We start from the raw sequence: 19837 nt of genomic DNA on the forward strand, positions 1-19837 counted from the left end.
TGTCTTTCTCTATTGTCTTCCTGTTTTCAATGTAACTGATTTCCCTTCTAATATTTATTATTTCTTTTTCATATGTTTGCTTTATTTTTAAATTGTTTCCTTTCTCTAGTTCCCAAAAATGGAAGTTTAAGATATTGCTTTTAGACCTTTCTCTTTCCCCCTAATATATGCATTTAATTGCTAAATACTGCTTTTGCTACATCCCACAAATTTGGTAAGTTACATTGTCATTTATATTTGGCTCAAAATATTTTTAAATTTCTCTTGAGATTTCTTCCTTGCCTCATTGTGTTATTTGGAAACATACTGTTTCACCTGGGGAATTTCATAATTAAATTTATTTATTGAGTTCTAGTTTAATCTCCTTGGGCAGGCCTATGAGTCTATATTGTCTGTTTCATTCTAATAAAATTTTTAAAAATTTTGTTAAGGTGTGTTTTTTAATGTAAGTTGTGTTCTAATCTGGTAAATTTTATGTGAACCTGAAAAAAATAATGTGTATTATTCTATTGTTGGGCATAATTTCTATAAATATCAGATCATGTTTATAGTGCTGTTTATTTACATACAGATATAGATATTGATATAGATAAAGATATATGGTTATATCCTTACGTGATTTTCTGCTGCTTGAACTATCAATGACTGAAAAAGGGGATTTGAACTTTCCAATTAATCTGTTTAAGAGATGTTCTGTGGTTAGTGTTTCCTGTATCTGGAGGAACTAGAGAATTCAAATTCCCCTAGTGTCTTTGTTTTTGTCTTCTCTGTTAACTTTGAGCTCCCCAGAGAATGCTTTTTAAATAGAATTAGTACCTTGCAGTAATTTGGCTATAATCCATTTGTATTATGCTGGATGCTTGTAATTGTGATGGTTACATGTGTGGGGAGGAGATGTTCTACAACTTTATGATTTAAACTCCATCTTTTAGCCAGCTGGTTTCCCTTGGCTGTAATATTTGCAAGTGTCTTTCCTCACTTCCCTTTAAGGTGCCTAGGAAGACTAGAGGGGCCTAGAATCAGGTAATTGCCCTTTGCCCCAGTGGAATAAATTTTCTGTGAAATGTAGGTCTTTATTATGAAGAATGCTTTGATTTAGTTCACAATGATTGTTCTGTTCCTCTTCCTGTTGGATCCAAGAAGGGATCTTCTTTGAATCATTGTGAGAAAAGGGTAGGATCCTGGAGGTAAAGCCCACAAATCTCTCTTAGGACTGCAGTGTCTCACTCTCATTCTCACATCAGTTTCTCACTCTCATATCAGTTCACACTTAGCATTCAACAATTCATTAAAAGTAGCATTTAAGTGTTCCTGCCAGTTTATGGCTCTTGGGGCTTTTGCTCTTAAAAAAAAAAAAAAAAAAAAAAAAAAAAAAGGTAGATCTCAGCTGTATCCCTCTGGATGAAATTGTTTCTCTAGATTTCAGGATAGCCATTTGCCCTGCAATAGCAGTTTCCTGATGGGTCTAAGAAAGAGTCACTGGTTTTCAGGTTTGCCCAAGTTTTCCTTTAAGAATGGAAATGATGACTTCTAGCTTATAAATTAAAGGTGGAACTGGAAGTCTTCAGTCAAAGATGTTTTGTATAATTGTTTAATCTAGACTTAGTCTAGGAGTCAGAAAAAAAAAATGTGTTAATTAAAATAATGGCCCCAGAATTCAGCTTTGGTGCCACAAAGATAGGACAGACAGACACAGAGACAAAAATGTTCTCCAAAAGCAGGTAGAGTTTGATCATTATTTGAAATTGTTCTTATAGTTGTCAGTTCCACCCAGCTGATATGCCATCAACATGAATCCTACCTCCAGTCTGTTTTCTGGTTTGGAACCTAGATGTAAATGATTATAATGCACAGTGATTGAAAGTTATTACCTGGTGTCAAGCACCTAAGGCAGCTTTGCATCATGAATATCCTTTTCTTTTAAGGCCTGTATTCATCACCATCTATGCTTTGAATGGGTAGAAAATTCAAACTTCACATTAGAGGAAAAAAAGTATGATATTTTGAATGGAGTGTGAATTACTTTGAGGTTTAAGGGCGTGTTATTTGCTAATTACTTGCCTGCCATCCAGAAAAACAGACCCTTATTAGAAAGTCCAGAAGTCCTCCCATGACATGCTCTTGACATAAGATGGTAAAATAAAGCTTTGGTTCAATTACTCTTCTGTTTTACTGAATTAGATGTGTCACTGTCTTAAACAGTTCTTCCTTTTCTAATTGTCATCAAGACAATGCAGAGATTCTCAACCACATCCTCACTCTAAGGAAAAGGTTCCTTTTCAGCTCCTTTTCTCCTCATGCTCCCAGTAAGTACACGCATGTAAGAAAGTATCTCTTGCCACATGTATTTCTTTTCTCCAATGCCTAGTTCTCAAATGAATTTGAGCTGGAGGATAGAAGTTCTCTGAAGCATTTCTAAGTTTCAGGTGTAGGGACAGGGCCCCAACAACAATACTTCATGAATTCATTTTTTTAAAGAAATTGAGGATCCATCTTCTTCACCTTAGGTCCCTTATTTCAAGAGCAAGGTCATTGTTCATGGGTAAAAAATAAATCATCCAATCACTATGAATGAAATAATTTATGATAGAGACAAAGCTGGCATCAGAGGTCATGGTACACCAGGCATTCTGGTAGAGATTCCTGCCAAGTTGTCAAACTCTGATTGTGTCAGTCATGGCATATGCTATATGTTGAACTGTTTGCCCCTTCATCTCCTTCTATCCTATAATTATGTTGCCAGGAGCAATTTCTTCCCAGCAATAAATTTATAAGGTAAAACAGACTACACTTGAGAGTACCATTCATAAAGATTTTCCTACTGTCAGATGCCATGAACCATGTATTTAACCTACAAGTGATGGGGAGTATGCATTTAATTATAACTGGCCTGGTGTGCATCGCTAATTAAGAACCAGGATGAGTCCTCATTTGCTCACAAGAGCTCAGACTGGGGACTTTATAAGACACGATAAATTCCACTAAGAAGGAGGTCTCCTCTTGATTAAAATGGCAAAAAAAAAAAGAAAAAGAAAAAGAAAGAAAGAAAGCATTTTGTTTGTATCATGCAACCCAAGTTAGATTTTTATACATTTTAATTTAAATTAACTTTTCACATCACAATATTCTAAGATATGCATTACCTTCATTTTACAGATGTAAAGAACAATGAATGAGACAAAAGAAAGAAGTAATATAGAAAAGATAAGATATAGTCAGCAAGCTTGCTGTCATAGATACCTATAGGATATTGTGGAGAAAATAGAGAATCCCTTCTTTTTCAAGTGCAAGTTGCGGGGAACAAAATAATTTGCTTGCATGTCCCCCCATCTTCACTCACCAGACACATAGCTTTCTATTTCATAAGAACAGAGCAGATGTGAGAATTTCCACTAGTTTTCACCTCTACTCCTCAACCACAGGGGTCTGTGCTCACATCCCAGCTTCCATTCCTGTTACTATCAATGATCTTTATGCAAGGTTCCTGAAGGTCAACTTTTCCACTTGCACATTATCTGCCATTCCTTGTAGATTTTCTCCTTTCTTCTGTACCACCATTCATTTCTTCCCCACTTTTTATTTCTCATCAACACACATGCATGCTATGGTTTTCTCATTTAAAAAAAATATTTTATTTATTTAATTTTAGAGACAGAGTATGTGTGCCTGTGGGGGGAGGGGCAGAAGGAAAGGGAAAGAATCTCAAGCAGACTCTTGGCTAAATGCTGAGCGAGGAGATATCACAACCCTGAGATTGTGACCTGACTCAAAACTAAAAATCAGATGCTCAACTGACTGAGCCACCAAGGTGGCCCTCATACATATATTTTTAAAGCAAAACCTTTTCTTGGGCATGTATCTCTTTAGCTGCTTCCCTACATTATCATTTCTCCTTCAGAGTAAAACTCTTTTTTTAAAAAAGATTTATTTATTTAAGGGGGAGGGAGCAGAGGGAGAGAATCTCAAGCAGACTCCAAATGGGGCTTGATCTCAAGACCCTGAGATCATGACTTGAGCTAAAACCATGAGTTGGTCGCTCTACAAACTGAGCCTCCCAGGCGCCCCTAGAGTAAAGTTCTTCTTAGCAATTGTCTGCCTGTATTCCCTTAAACTCTTCTCCTCCCCTTCCTCTCTAAAATCTACTCCACTTAGGCTTTCAGGCCACCAATGATTTCCTCTTTGTTATACTGTAATCAACTTTGTCTGTCCTCATCTTACCCAGCGTATGCACAGCTGATGGCTTCCCAGGCTTTCAAACTCTTTGTTTTGTGGACTTCAGTCCTTCATTTTCCTTCCCAAACTCTCCAGGTTTGCCTTCTGTCCCAATTTCCTTTGCTTCTTCCTTGCTTCTCCCAGACTCATGCATGTTGGTATGGCCCAGAGTTTTCCCATGAACTGCTTCTTCCTATATATTCTTTCTGGGGTGATTCATCTCTTATCATGGGTTTATATACTATTTTTATGGTGATGGTTTCAAAGTTAATCTCACCATATCAAAGTGCTCCTCTGAACTTGAGATCTCTATATCCAAAACCTACAAGATACCTACTCAGATGTCCAACAGACATCTCAACTTAAGTAGATGTAAAACTGAAATTCTGACCTTCTCTCAAAACTTGCACTCTTTTTGTTGCCATCATCTCATATACTGGCAACCTCATCCTTTTATTTGCTTAGGAAAACATAACTCTAGATTTATCCTTAGCCTTTTATCTCAGAATTTAAATCCAATCTACCAATAAATCCTATGGACTCTACCTTCAAAATATAAGTTCTAAATATTTTTACCAATCTGAGTTGTCTTTCTGTAGATAGTCAGGATGCTGGCCAATTCAACTTCACACATTTATACAATACAATTCACAGTTTTGAATATTTAGAGCTCATGGATGGGAAAAGGATGTAACATTTGAAAATATTTAGAATATAATAAAATTGCAGTAACTCCAAAGTTTGATTTTTCTATATTGGTACATTTCATACATTCAAGTTATCAATAGCTATATAGTCCTCTGTAAAAGACAATTATTATTATATCTGCTCCCCAACATTCTGGAGTCAGCAATGTTGCCTCCTCTCTTTTGTCGTGGTTGCCTAGAGTTTGGCCTTGTTTATTATAAGTATACTTTACATCAAATCTAAAAAAAAAAAATACATAAATTCTAAGACATACAGCCATTTTATCTCCTAAAAATTTTTTTTAGAAGTGCTTCCAACTAATCTACAACAGTACCTTGGAGTAATCACTCAGTGTGCCTCTGAAATTTGAAATTTCTTTCAGCATTTTGAGGGAATTGACGATTTCTCAGGCTTTAGTTGCACTCTTATCTTGTGATAGTCAATACCTATGCATGCATCTCAGTAACACAAAATAATAAAATGCTATAAAAAAAGTCCTATTTTAAAAAATAATATAATTTCTTCTACTAGTGAATAACTTCTTTTCTCATGTCCTGTATAGCTCTTGCTTGGTACTATGAAACAGGTTAGTGTGAGATGGCTGTCAGTCTTCCAATGAATGAATATTTGCCTTAATGTCCAATTTATAAGTTAATGCTATATTTCTACACCTTTCTGAGTACAACAACTTTTCACTTTGGCCTAAAATCATATTATTCCTTCCAGAAGATATTTAAAACAACAATTTAACTCCACTTATGTAGCATTAACACTGCACTTAGCTAAACGATACAATGATGGCATGAATAGCTATGCTCAAGGTAAGCATAAGCCACAGTGAAAACTACATCATGGCTGTTTCCTAGCTAAAAATGATTATGAGACTCATTTAAATTTCAGACATTTGAAAATCTATATAATTGTGGTTTTTGAGGATTTTATTTTATTTATTCATTAATGGAAGACACAGAGAGAAAGAGGCAGAGAGAAGCAGGCTCCATGGAAGGAGCCTGATATGGGACTCGATCCTGGGTCTTCAGGATCACACCCTGGGCCGAAGGTGGCGCTAAACCGCTGAGCCACCCAGGCTGCCCATAATTGTGATATGTGAAAAACATTGTAATCTTAGTCTCCATGAAATATAGTACTTTTTTCTCTATTTCTATCCATCTCATTTTTTAATAGACAGTTAATTTACTATTTGATCACCAATAATTCTCCAATCTTTTCTAGCACTCATAACTGCCATCTTTTCATTGGAGTCATTCATCTACTAATGTTTTTAATTTTGGTCTCTATGTGACAAAGTTTATGCAGTATTATACACATAAAGGACATGTTTGTTGTTCCCCCACATTTAGATGATAAGGTTTTTTTGAATATATAATTCTGGATGTTTAAATCTCACTGCAGCTTATCTAGGTTTGCAGCTTTTATTTTTGTACCAATTGGCATTCTGAATAGGATGACCATGTAACTTATTATAGTTTTTGAGTAAACATTTCCACAGATTTTAAAGAAACTGCAAACTCAGTATGGAGGGCCCATGAACAGAAATAGTTTAATGCCATTTAAAGAGATTTAGATTGATTTACAAAGTTGATTTTTAAAGTTCAACTGATTTTACCAACCTGATGATAATGGATGGACAGCAGAGACAGAAATCATGTACTGCTGTGCTAATGTACATTTGTGTATTTATTATTTGTACCATCATGAAAGTTTTACAGTCACTCTAAATGTGTGTTCATAAACTATATGTAAATTTCAAAATGACAATGTCTATTTGGATTGTACAAGTTTGAAGATTTGTTTGATTAAATTATGAATTATATGTGTGCCATAGCTAATTCCAAAAATGGTTTTGCTCTGAAGGTTTCTTAATTAGGTATCAGATTTCTCTGTACGATAATACTCTGCTCCACCAAAATTTGTGTTTATATCATCAAGCACAGAAAACAATCATCTTCAAAGGAGGACTTTTTAACCTTCACTTGCAATGGCATAAACAATAATGTCAGATGCTTCATATTTAACGGAATGAAATTCCAGACTTTCCTTTGATATAGTACACTGAATGAAACATCAAACCATCATTAGAATTAACTTAATTTTTTATTTGAGGCAACAGCTGACAGTGCTATACAACTGGCGCCATGATTGCCAAGTTACTGTTCTGCTAAGGGAACCGACTCCCAGAAACCACCCCTGTTTATTGGCATCTTACTAATAACTCACCCCTTAGGAAATCTCCTTTGCACTCTTTAATAAAAGCAGCACTGGAGATAATATGTTTAAATTATGGTCGATTAGCCCTTGGGATGTGGATAGGAGAGGCAAGAGGAGGGCATGCCCCAGCAGTTTATTAGTCTGCTCAATTCTCCCCTCATCATGATAGAGGGTATTCTTGTCTTGAGTCCAGTAGGAATTCATGAAATATTTTATCATTAAGTATGTTATTGGCTATTGGCATGAGTTATATATATATCTTTAGCATTTTGAGGAAATATTTCTCTTCATGGCCCAATAAGTATTGTTTTTTCTTTTCACATGGACACTGCATTTCATAAAAACTTTATCAGAATATATGGATATGATATAGTATTCTTTCTTCACTCTTGAGATATGCTGTTTATTTTTTTAAAAATGGCTGCAATTATTCCCCTCCTCGTGTGGACCTGTCTTTCAGCGTAACAATGGGAGTGCAAGCACAAGGAAGAGAGTCTGGACCAGACTGGAGCCAGGCAATCTCCAAACAAGCAAGAAAGTCTCACCAAGGTCAGCAGGGATGCTTACTTTGCCAACCATGAACCCATCGACTCCTGAGCAATAACAAATGCATATTATTTTGAACAACTAAGTTTTGGAATGTTTTTTTACACAGTGAAAGATAAATGCTTACAGAATAATTGATCATATACTGCTATAGACACACGTACATGTGTGGATAGATGTATGTTGCACTGAAAATTATCTAAAAAAATACAAGCAAATTGATGCTAGCAGTTATCCCAGGATAACACGGATGTTTTAAATTGGTAGGTAGTCAAGTCTTTTAGTGTCTTCTGGTGTGATTTATTTTTTAATGTGATGCTTATTGCTTTCAGATAGGTTTTAGTTTCTCTAACCCTTAAAGATTTATTTATTTATTTTGGAGAAAGAGAGTGAAAGGGAGAGAAAGAGAGATAGAGGGAGAGAGGGAGGGAGGAAGAGAGAGACAGAGAGCACAGGGGAGGGAGAGGAAGAGAATCTCAAGCAGTTCTCCCTGCTAATCGTGGCACAGATGTGGGGCTTCATCTCACGACCCTGAAATCATGACCTGAGCCAAAATCAAGAGTTGTTCACTTAACTGACTGAGTCACCCAGATGCCCCAAGTTTCTTTAACTCTCAACTGTGATAAATTATAATAGAATAACCAATATCATACCATATGTGTATTCTCTGAATAAACTATATTTACCACTCTTTTTCAATATAACTCTGGATAATGTTTGATATTGCATTTTTTAAGATTTAGGGTCTTGATATTAAAGGACACTGGTCTTGGGTTTTCATTTTTTATGCTACGTTTGCCCCATTTTGGATGTTAGTATTCTTTAAAAAGGAAATGGGAAATATTGTACCTTCATGTATTTTATGTCTGCTTACTCATCCTCCTGAGGGCATCTATATTTCTTTTTCTTTGTTGTTTGTTTTTAAATGTTTGCCATATATCTATATTATTCAATTTTTCAAACAAGTAATACTTTGTAAGTTTTACTATGATTTTCTTTTATGTTAGTCTGCATTTAAAATGTATCCTTTCCTCCTACTTTGTTTGGGTGAGTCTTTCAGCTCTCAGATTTATGAGGTTATGTTGCAATTTTGTGTTTGGAGAGAAGATGTGAATAGGAAGGCTTGAAATTTGGGGCAGTATAAATATCTTAAAATCTTTATGCACATATGAAGGTGGATGACCCAGGGAGGAATGATCAGAATATCTTGTAACTAAGCAGATGATGTTGTGTAGGAGTAATATTCTGGGATTGTTATTATTACCAAGAACAGCTGTAACATTAATAAAATGATTGATGTATACTCATTGAACAAATACTAGTCAAGTACCTTATATGTTTTGTTATTTTCACAGCACCTATGAAAAAATCCAAGATAAAAAAGAAATAGTCTCATTCTTCAAGAAATATATATATATTTTAGTAAGGATATTAAAAGTTAAACCTAGCATGAATGTGTTTAAACGACATTCTAATAGGAGGTTGCTTCTAAATAAGTTGAAGTCCCAGCAGTTTGTCTCTGTTTAAATGACAAAATCTTGGGGAGTCTGGGTGGCTCAATCACTTAAGTATCCAATTCTTGATTTCAGCTCAACTCATGATCTCAAGAGTTGTGAGATGGACCCCTGAGCTGGGCTTCACACTGGGTATGGATATTGCTTAAGATTCTCTCCCCCTCTCTCCCTTTGTCCCTAGCCCACCCCTTGCACCCCCATCCCCAATCTTAAGTCAATCAATCAATCAATCTTAATATTGGCACTGATATTTGGGAATGCTGTATAAACTTTTGAATCCTGGGATGACCGGGTAGCTCAGTGGTCGAGAATCTGCCTTTGGCTCAGGTTGTGATCCTGGGGTACTGGGATCGAGTCCCGCATCAGGCTTACCGTAGGGAGCCTGCTTCTCCCTCTGCCTGTATCTCTGCCTCTCTCTCTCTGTGTGTCTCTCATGAATGAATGAATGAATGAATGAATAAATAAATAAATAAAATCTTTAAAAAATAAACTTTTGAAACTGACTCAGAGGTTGATGGTGTTAGTAGTAAACATAAAAGATTTGTGTATGCAATATTTCAGTGAAGAACGGTGTTCCTTTCCCTTTAAAGAGGAAAGATGCAGAGGTAGGAGGTAAGCCTTCATATCAGCAAAGTCTGTGCCTGAGTGATCAGAATTAAAGTGGGATCAGGCATTCTGAGAAGGTATAGAAAGCTATTTATAACCAAGGTCACGATTTTCACTCATGTGGTGATAGGCTGGGTTTCACCAGAATATCAATGGAGGCATCATGTGTTCTCCAGGTGCTGATCCCACCAAGCCTGGCTCAGGCTCCACCTGAGTTCCATCCATGCATCCCACCAGGCATTTAGAGTTTGCTCCTCTGTGGTTCCCTGAGCCTACTTCCTCCCATCAGAAGAAGCTGCATTGCCAGCATCTCAATGTGAAATGTGACAACATATCTCTACAAGGTATCTGCCAAGCTTGAACCTGGTAAATACAAAAATCCAAAGGGGCTACAATAAACAAAAATAAAAAATGAGATGGCTTCATAGGTGAATTTTACCTAATATTTAAAGAAGAGTTAGTATGTATTCTCAAACTATTCCAAAAGAGAAAGGAAAACTTCCAAATTTATTCTATGAGGCCAGTATTACCCTAAAATAAAAAATCAGATTAAAAACACTACCAAAAAAGAGAACTATAGGGAAATATCTCTGATGAATACAGATCCAAAAATCCTCAACAAAATATTGGCCAAAGAAATCAAAGACTATTTTAAAAAACCATTCACCATAATCAAATGGGATTTATTCCTAGGTGGAAGAGTGGTTCAATATTTGCAAATCTGTCAATGTGAGAAAGGATAAAACCCATATGGTCATTTCAATAGATGCAGAAAAAAAGATTTGACAAAGCACAACATCCATTCATGATAAATTATGTCAACAAATGAGGTTTAGAGGGAATACATCTCAGCATAATGAAGGCCATATATGAAAAACTCAGTGAACATACTCAGTGGGGAAAACTGAGAGCTTTTTCCCTAAGGCCAAGAACAAGACAGGGATGTTTGCTCTTATCACTTTTATTCAGCATAGTACTGGATGTCCTAGGCACAACCATCAGAGAACAAAAAGAAATAAAAGGTATCTAAATTGGTAAGAAGCAAAACTTTCACCATTTGTAGATGACATGATACTATGTACAGAAAACCTGAACGACTCCACCCAAAAAACCTGCTAGAACTGATAAATGAATTCAGTGAAGCTACAGGATATAAAATCAATGTACAGATCTTTTGCATTTCTATGCACCAATAATGAAGCAGCAGGATGAGAAATTAGGGAATCAACCACACTTATAATTGTACCGAAAGTAATAAGATACCCAGGAATAAACCTAATCAAAGAGGTAAGAGATCTTTATTCTGAAGACTATAAAACACTGATGAAAGAAATTCATGATGATACAAACAAATGGAAAGATATTCCATGCTCATGCACTGGAAGAACAAATATTGTTAAAATGTCTATACTATCCAAGAAGTCTACACATTTAATGCAATCCTTATTAAAATACTAACAGCATTTTTCACAGAGCTAGAACAAACAATCCTAAAAGTTACATGGAAACACAAAGACCCCAAATAGCTAAAGCAGCCTTGACAAAGAAGAGCAAAGCAGAGGCATTACAGTTTCTGACTTCAAGTTATATTGCAAAGCTGTAGTACTGAAAACAGTGTGGTACTTGCACAAAAATAGACACATAGATCAATAAAACAGAATGGAAAACCCAGAAATGAACCCACAACTATGGTCCATTAATCTTCTTCTTCTTCTTTTTTTTTTTTGGTCCATTAATCTTCAACAAAACAAGAAAGAGTATGCAACTGCAAAAGGACAATCTCTTCAACAAATAGTGTTGGGAAAACTGGACAGCCATATACGAAAGAATGAAACTGGATCATTTTCTATACCATCCACAAATAAAGATTTAAAATGGAGTAAGGACCTAAATATAAGCCCTGAAATCTTAAAAATCTTAGGAAAGAACACAGACAATAACTTCTTTGACATTGGCCATAGCAACTTCCTACAAGATATGTCTCCAGAGCCAAGGGAAATAAAAGCAAAAATAAACTATTGAGACTACATCAAAATAAAAACTTCCACACAGCAAATGAAATAATTAACAAAACTGAAATACAACCCAGTGAATGGGAAAAGATATTTGCAAATTATGTATCCAGTAAAGGGCTAGTATCCAAAATATATAAAGAACTTATACAACTCAACACATGCAGACAAATAATCCAATTAAAAAATGGGAAAAAGACATGAACAGACATTTCTCCAAAAATGACATCCAGATGGCCAACAGATGTATGAAGAGATGCTCATCACTCATCCCTAGGGAAATGCATCTGTACAGTGAGCTATCACCTTACACCTGTCTGAATAGCTAAAATCAACAACACAAGAAACAACAAGTGTCGGGGAGGATGTGGAGAAAAGGAACCCTCTTGCCCTGTTGGTGGGAATGCAAACTAGGGCAGCCACTGTGGAAAACAGTATGGAGGTTCCTCAAATAATTAAAAATAGAATTATTACTTGATCCAGTAATTCCACTAGTGAATATTTACCCAAATAATTCAAAAACACTAATTTGAGAAGACATATGCACGTCTATGTTTTCTGTAACATTATTTACAATGGCCAAAATATGGAGCAGCCCAAATGGCCACAGATAGATGGATAAAGAAGATGTGGCATATATGTACAATGTAATATTACTAAGCCATAAAAATGAAATCTTGTCATTTGCAACAACATGGATGGATTTAGAGTATAAATGCTAAGCAAAATAAGTCAGAGAAAGACAAATGCCATATGATTTCACTCAAATGTGGAATTTAAGAAACAAATGAGTGAAGGGAAATACAAAGAGAAGGACAGGCAAATCAAGAAGCAGACTCAACTCAAAGAACAAACTGATGGTTACAAGTGAGACATGAAAAATGTGAAGGGGATTAAGAGCACATTTATAATGATGAGCACTGAGTTATATATGGAATTGTTGAATCACTATATTGTACACTTGAAATGAATATTACACTGTATGATAACTACTCTGGAATTTTTTCTAAAAGCTTATTATGGGCTTTCAGAAGAAAAGAAAAATGAATTATGGGTGTATTTAGAACTTTATGAAACTCAATGTATCCTGTACTCCCAATCTCCTAAGCAGAGTGTCCCACAGCGATTTTTCTTAAGTGAGCTCCACTTCCTCCAGTGAGGAAGCCAACATGGGGCTTGAACTCGAGACCCTGAGATCAAGAACTGAGCTGAGATCAAAAGTTGGGCACTTAACCAACTGAACCATCCAAGTGCTGCGCCCCCCTCCGCCCCAACGCTTTCTATCATATGAATCTGTTAACCTGCTGGGATGGATTATATCAGAAGTCTACATATGGGTCAAAGAGGGAGTAGTGATGGGTCAGTTAGAAGGGGCAGTTTAAGAAATAGGCACAAGAATGCCTAATGGGTGTGCTCCGAAAATGAGTAGTGAATAACATGCCCCATCAGATTATCTTGAAGAATGTTGGTTGGAATTGAGTGGAAGGAGAGGGAAGAGGTTTTGTGTGTGTGTGTGTGTGTGTGTGTGTGTGTGTGTGTGTGTGTGTCTGTGTGTGTGTGTTGTGTGTGTGTGAGAGAGAGAGACAGAGAGAGAGAGAAAAAGAGAAACAGAAAAAGAGAAAAATTAGAAAAATTGGTCAAAATAGAAAGGAAGAAAAGTAATGGAAGCTAGGACAGGCTCAGAGAAAATAAATTTATAAATATAGGTACATTCTTCTAAAAGTATGCCAAAATGCATGACAAGGTCAACAAAATTACTGTTAAATTCCTAGAATTTCTGTAGTTAGTAGTACAGTGGCAGCTATTGTTTGCCAAGTTCTTCCTGTGTGCCCTGCACAGTGCTACGTTTGGCATCCACCATTAACAATTCTACTGCAGTCATTAGTTTCGCTGAGTATCCTTGGAGCTGCGTTGGTACTTTCAAGGTGATGAACACCATTTCCATAAGTATGAGGCCCAGCCTTGACATTATTCAAAGAGATCTCTGTGCCTGCTAACTTCTAGGGCGTCCTTATAAGTCTCCATCATCTGAAGGAGAGACGCATGTTTCTATTCCTAAAACCTGACATCTCCTACCCTACTGGAAATTGACAATCTAAAAGAAAAGTAAGCCAAGGCAGATGATGCTGAATTGGTTGTTATCACTGTTCCTTACATGAGTAATGAATCAGTTAAATCCTTCACTGTCTCAAGAAATCACCATCTGTTCTTTAGTCTTTAATTGATGTAAGAGATGTTTCAAGAAATCTCCAATGGGAAACAATTCTGGCATTCACAAAAACTGGCTGTCAGATGAGTGGGTCAGCCAACCAGATGGTGCCAGGGCTATTTGGTATCCGGGGCAGCTGCCGTCCTCCCTGGGCAAGGTGTCCACTCCCTCCACTGCATGAATCACAAATCTGCCAGTACCACTCAAGCTCCCAATGTCTTTGCATCAAATAGAGAGTTTATTCTGGAGACAGGGTTTGGGAGGTGGGAAATCAATGTAGCAGAAGGCACAATACACCCTTCAATGTTAGCAGCACTCCGAGGGCATAGGCAAGGGTGGAAAAGTTTTGGATAAAACAAAACAAAATTTCATCAACTCACCAAGAATTCCAGATGGCCACTTTATACCTCTTTGTAGGCATTTAGGTGAAAATCAAAAAGTCAGGGATTTGATCTCAGTTTTTTGCAGGAAATTTTACTTTTTGAGGGGGAAGATCTATGTCATGTTTCCTTCATCTCATTTCTCGGTTCTATGGGGTAAGTGGAGGAAGTTTCCGGATTCCCTCTTGATGATTCCTCAGGAATTTCAAAGAGTCCATGCTGAAAGTACCATGGTATCTTCAGCAATTCTTAGGATACTTTTGATCCCAGGCAAAATCATGAAGTAGACAAAGCTGGGTTTAAAGCTGTTTACATTCCCTGTGCTGCTGCCTCATTACAAATGTGTGTGTGACTCTTGGCATGTGGACATCATGGTCATTACGTGGCGTTACTGTGGGCCTCTCCTTCCTAGAAGGTACATGCTGTAATCCCTGCCTCTGCCCTGTGAGTTCAGAATTGACATGGTAGGGACACCTGGGTAGCTCAGTGGTTGAGTGTCTACCTTCAGCTCAGGTCGTGACCCCAGCGTCCTGGATTGAGTCCTGCATCAGGCTCCCCGCATGGAGCCTGCTTCTCCCTCTGCCTCTCTCTCTCTCTCTCTCTCTCTCTGTGTGTGTGTGTGTGTGTGTCTTTCATGAATAAATAAGTAAAATCTTAAAAAAAAAAAAAGAAAACCAACCCTGACACAGTAGTCCTAATCCACCATACATTGAGGGTCAATGGTCACATTCCAAGTTGTGTGAAGGAGCAGGACATTGGCTAGTAAGCTAGTATCCTAAAGTAAGTCCAGAATGACAGTAGGGTGCAGTAGGGGTGTGTTTTTAGTAGTTCTCAACACAAATATTTTCTTCTTGAGAAAGAGCAGAAAGGTCTGTGAGAACCCTTCTCCCCACAGACAGGGGCACAAACCCTGGCAGTGACTATGACTTGCTCTGTAGACCCGAGATTTGCATTTGCTTAGTCTCCAGATCCCAGAGGAGTTTTGGGAGAACAGTGACTAAGTGCTAATAGAAAGGGGGTTATTTTATACTTTGGGTTGCCAGATTTGGCAAATAAAAAATACAACTGAGCTTGAAATGCAGGTAAACATCTAATAGTTTTTGAACAGTGAATTTTGTCTTTATTTTTTAATCTGTAATTCACATTTAAATGAATGTCTTAGACAGTTGGGCTGCTATAAGAACACCATAGACTAGGTGGCTGAAACAACAGAACTGTGTTTCTTATAGCTCTAGAAACTGGAAAATCTGAGATCAGAATGCAAGGGTTGAGTTCTCCTGATGTCTCTCTTCCTGGCTTACAGAGAGGTACCTTGTTGCTGTGTCCTCACATAGCCAAGAGTAGAGAGAGGAAATACAATCTCTCTACTGTCTTTTTATTTGAAAGCACTCATCCCATCACAAGGGCTCCCCCATCACCAACTAATTACCTCTCAAAGACCCTATCTCCAAATACCACCTTATTGGAAATTAGGGTTTTAACATATGAACTTTAGGAGGATGTAAACATTCTATCCACAGCATTGGTATCCTGATTTTCCTTGGCAACTCTATAGTTGATCTGAATTTTGGGTACTTGGAGGCAGATTGAGAAACCTCTGCACAGGAGCGAAAAACCTCCCGTGGACCAATCCAGAATGTGGAATGGCCGGGGTTGCAGTTGTCGGAAGATGGGAGGGCATCCTCCCCTTTAGTGCCAGCAAGAGGCAAAGCCCTATGTGGTGGTTTTCAGGACACAGATTAAGGGGGAGAGCAGGGTACATGTTGAGGAGTGTGGTAGAAAGGGACCGAAGGAGGACTCTAGGCCTCAAGTTGGCCAGGGGGCACAGCAAAGCTTGATTCACCAAGGATGAGATGGCAGCAGAGAATGAGAAAGAGATCTGCAAGAAAAGCATTTGGGAACCAGAACTTGGGAAGCACCTGGAGGGAAATAGGATGGGAAATTTAAAAAAAAAAATAGCTTGTTATTTGGCCCTAAAGTGACCCTGAAGTTAACTGAACAAGTTTTGACAAGAGGATCCAAATACGATGATGATAGAGCAATTTCCCTGAGGTACTCCACAGTCCCTAAGTGAGGTGGGTTGGAGCCAACACCAGGGTCACCTGTGTATTAATTCTTCATTGTTGAAGCAGACGTTCACTGAAGTTGGTTGCATCTGCTGAGATAGATCACATCCATTTCATCTCACTCAGGCATTAATCAAATGATACCTGCTTTGTCATTCTAGGGTTTCCAAATAAAAGGGTAGCTTTTGGTATTGCTCAGGAAAGGAACCTAGAACATCTGCAACTCATGAGGCCACTGGAGCCAAAATTATTTTACCAATGGGTCAAGCAGGTAAGAGATTTCCTTTACTGAATGTGTCCAGACAGATTGTGCTCCCCTCTGGTGTGTCCTTTTCATCTCTTCCCCACTTTCCTGCTCTTTCTGTGAGACTCAGGCAGAGTGACTTTTATTTGGTTTATGCTGAATATCCAGATGACTCATAACATGTGTGTCATAGAGGAAAGATTTGGGATCCTAACTTATCATTAATGGTAGAGATTTTTAAAGCAAAAATTATATTTGGATTGCAAGAGCTTATTGAACATTTAGGGGATTCTGATAAGGGGCAAAATCAGAATAAATTTCATGGCTCAAAACAATTATGTGGCTAACATCTCACCCTTTGAGAGCAAAAGTTGTTTTACTTCTACTAATGCTGGCATTGCTAAAATTGGACACCAACCTGTTAGCTATAGCCTTAAAGCCACCAGAAAATAACTTTTAGCAAATTCACTGATAAAACCTGCTAGATGTGTAGACATCCTCACAGCAGCAGAGGTGACATTCAGATACAACCAAAGCTAAGGCTGTCTAAAAGTTTTGAAGAAGACAAAAGTGTCTGATTGAAATGCTTTGTAAAGAGTAGCTGATTGAAATGAAAATGAGTTCTACAAGAAAAAAAAATCATACATGTAGGGCTAGAGTCCAAACAAATGCAATAAATGCAAAGATGCCACCTCCTACACTACGGTTCAACATTTACCCATTAACATGCTTCACGATTTACAAAGCAAATGAAAAGTTTTTTTCTGTTCTGAAAAGCAGTATGGAGGTTCCTCAAGAAGTTAAAAGTAGAGCTACACTATGACCCAGCAATATGTATCCCAAAGATACAAATGTAGTGATCCAAAGGGGCATCTGCACCCCAACGTTTATAGCAACAATGTCCACAATAACCGAACTATGGAAAGAGCCCAGAATTCCATTGACAGATGAATGGATAAAGAAGATGTGGTGTGTATATATATACACACATACAACAGAATATTACTTAGCCAACCAAAGAATGAAATCTTATCATTTGCATCAACGTGGATGGAACTGGAGAGCATTATGCTGAGTGAAATAAGTCAATCAGAGAAAGACAATTAAAATATGGTTTCAATCATATGTAGAATATAAGAAATAGCACCAAGGATCATAGGGGAAGGGAGGGAAAAGTGAATGGGAAGAAATCAGAGAGGGAAACCACGAAAGACTCTTAACTCTAGGAAATGAACTGAGGGTCTCTGGAGGGGAGGTGTGTGGGGGGGGGATGGAGTAACTGAGTGATGAGCATGAAGGAGAGCACGTGATGTAGTTAATACTGGGTGTTATACACAACTGATGAACCACTGAACTCTACATCTGAAACACATGATGTCCTATATGTTGGCTAATTGAATTTAAATTTTTTTAAAAAAGAAAAAGAATATTCTCTGTTTCCATTTACTTCTAAAGTAAATCCAGATATGCAAAATAAGATGAGAGGTTAGCAGAAGAGGACAAGACTTGGGATCAGAATGTGGAGCTTTGGTTCTAAGAGCACTTGTTAGGTGGCTAGGCAGTTGCAGTGCATCATGCGTGGCTTCGGGAACTGAATCACTCTCACAGTCTTGGGGTTAGACAATATTATCGTCCTCATTTAGGAGGCAAGGAAATGGACTGCTTAAGAGGGGACACGTTGCCTTCCCAAGGTCACACTGCTGGTTGGTGGTAGGAAGAGGTGGGCCCCTTGTACCCTCTGAACCTCAGCTTCTTTATCTATATAATTTAATGAGAATAATGGATGCAATAATGAGGCACGTTTGTTGCACAGCAATTTAAAGGTTTCAATTTCCTGCAATGGAGTTGACTCTCTTGAATTCAAAACCCATTTGAGAGGAAATTGAGATTAAGTCACTAGGTCACAAGGTAGAGGACATAACTCAAAATCAACTACAAGAGACAGACACAGAGAGGGATATGCATGGACCTCAAACAAAGAAGCTACTGTGCTCAGAGAGGACCACTGTCGCACCACATTTCACTCCGGGCAGGGTTTCTCTGAGGCTCAAAAAAAAAAAAAAAAAAAAAAAAAAAATTGAAACAAAACACAAAGGGAAGTCAGTCACTTAACTAGTCCTCCTTGTCTTACTTTCCTCTTCTTCCACCTGCACTTTATGGAATAGAACATTTCTAAAATGTGCAGAACATTATTGGTACCCTTTTTTATATCTAGTGCCTATGCAGATTTTCTCATATTTCCATATATTACAATAATTTTGGTTTGTGTAACTTCATTTTCTTACGGAATTGAGGGAGGTAAAGCCATCAGATAAAGAGCACCTGGAAGGAACACACGTGTAGTCAAACGAGCTAGATTTGTTAAGTTGCTATTATCAGGGAGAATGGACAAAAGGAGTCACAGAATCTCTCACTAGGAAGTGGGAAGGGGATTTTTATGGAGTTTGAGCTTGTTCTGGGTGATTCTAAAAAAAAAGGAAGTGAGAATCAGCTCTGAATGTGTACATTCCTGGGTGGATTTTGCAGCTATACTGTAGCCTTGGAAGAAACTTCGTTTTACATTGGCTTTGCCAGCAGCCTTGTCTGTGTTTGCTGCTAATTATCAATAGGGCTGATTATTTTCTTTCTAATCTAGGATGGATCTTACTTTTTCAAGTAACAATATTGTTACTCATGTTCCTGTATTGTCATGTCTCCACAGTTTTGTGTATATAGTTCAGTGTCAACTTGCATATATAACAACACTAATTTCATATTAGGGCACAAAGAAAATCTCAATCAATGTAATTAAACAGAAATTTTAAAGCCATGTTCAATAATAAAAATGTAATAAAGCTAAGAATATATATAATAATTTAAATAAACTGGTTGCTATGATGTTTTCAGCAGATGTATCACAAGTAATGTTTGGAAAAAGAAACAAAAATTATGACATATTTAGAAAATGAAGACAACAGGAACACTACATATCACAATATATTTATGCCAGATTTTCTTAGGTCAATAATCTATCTATAAATGATTTATGATTAAATGAGAAAAATAAAATGGAATGGAGTAGGCCCACTTTCTCTCTCTCCAGTGAACAAATAAATCCTTAAAAAAATGGACTAGGAAATTGATGCAAATCTT

The sequence above is a fragment of the Vulpes vulpes genome, chromosome 4 (assembly GCF_048418805.1).
Source record: "Vulpes vulpes isolate BD-2025 chromosome 4, VulVul3, whole genome shotgun sequence".
NCBI lineage: Eukaryota > Metazoa > Chordata > Mammalia > Carnivora > Canidae > Vulpes > Vulpes vulpes.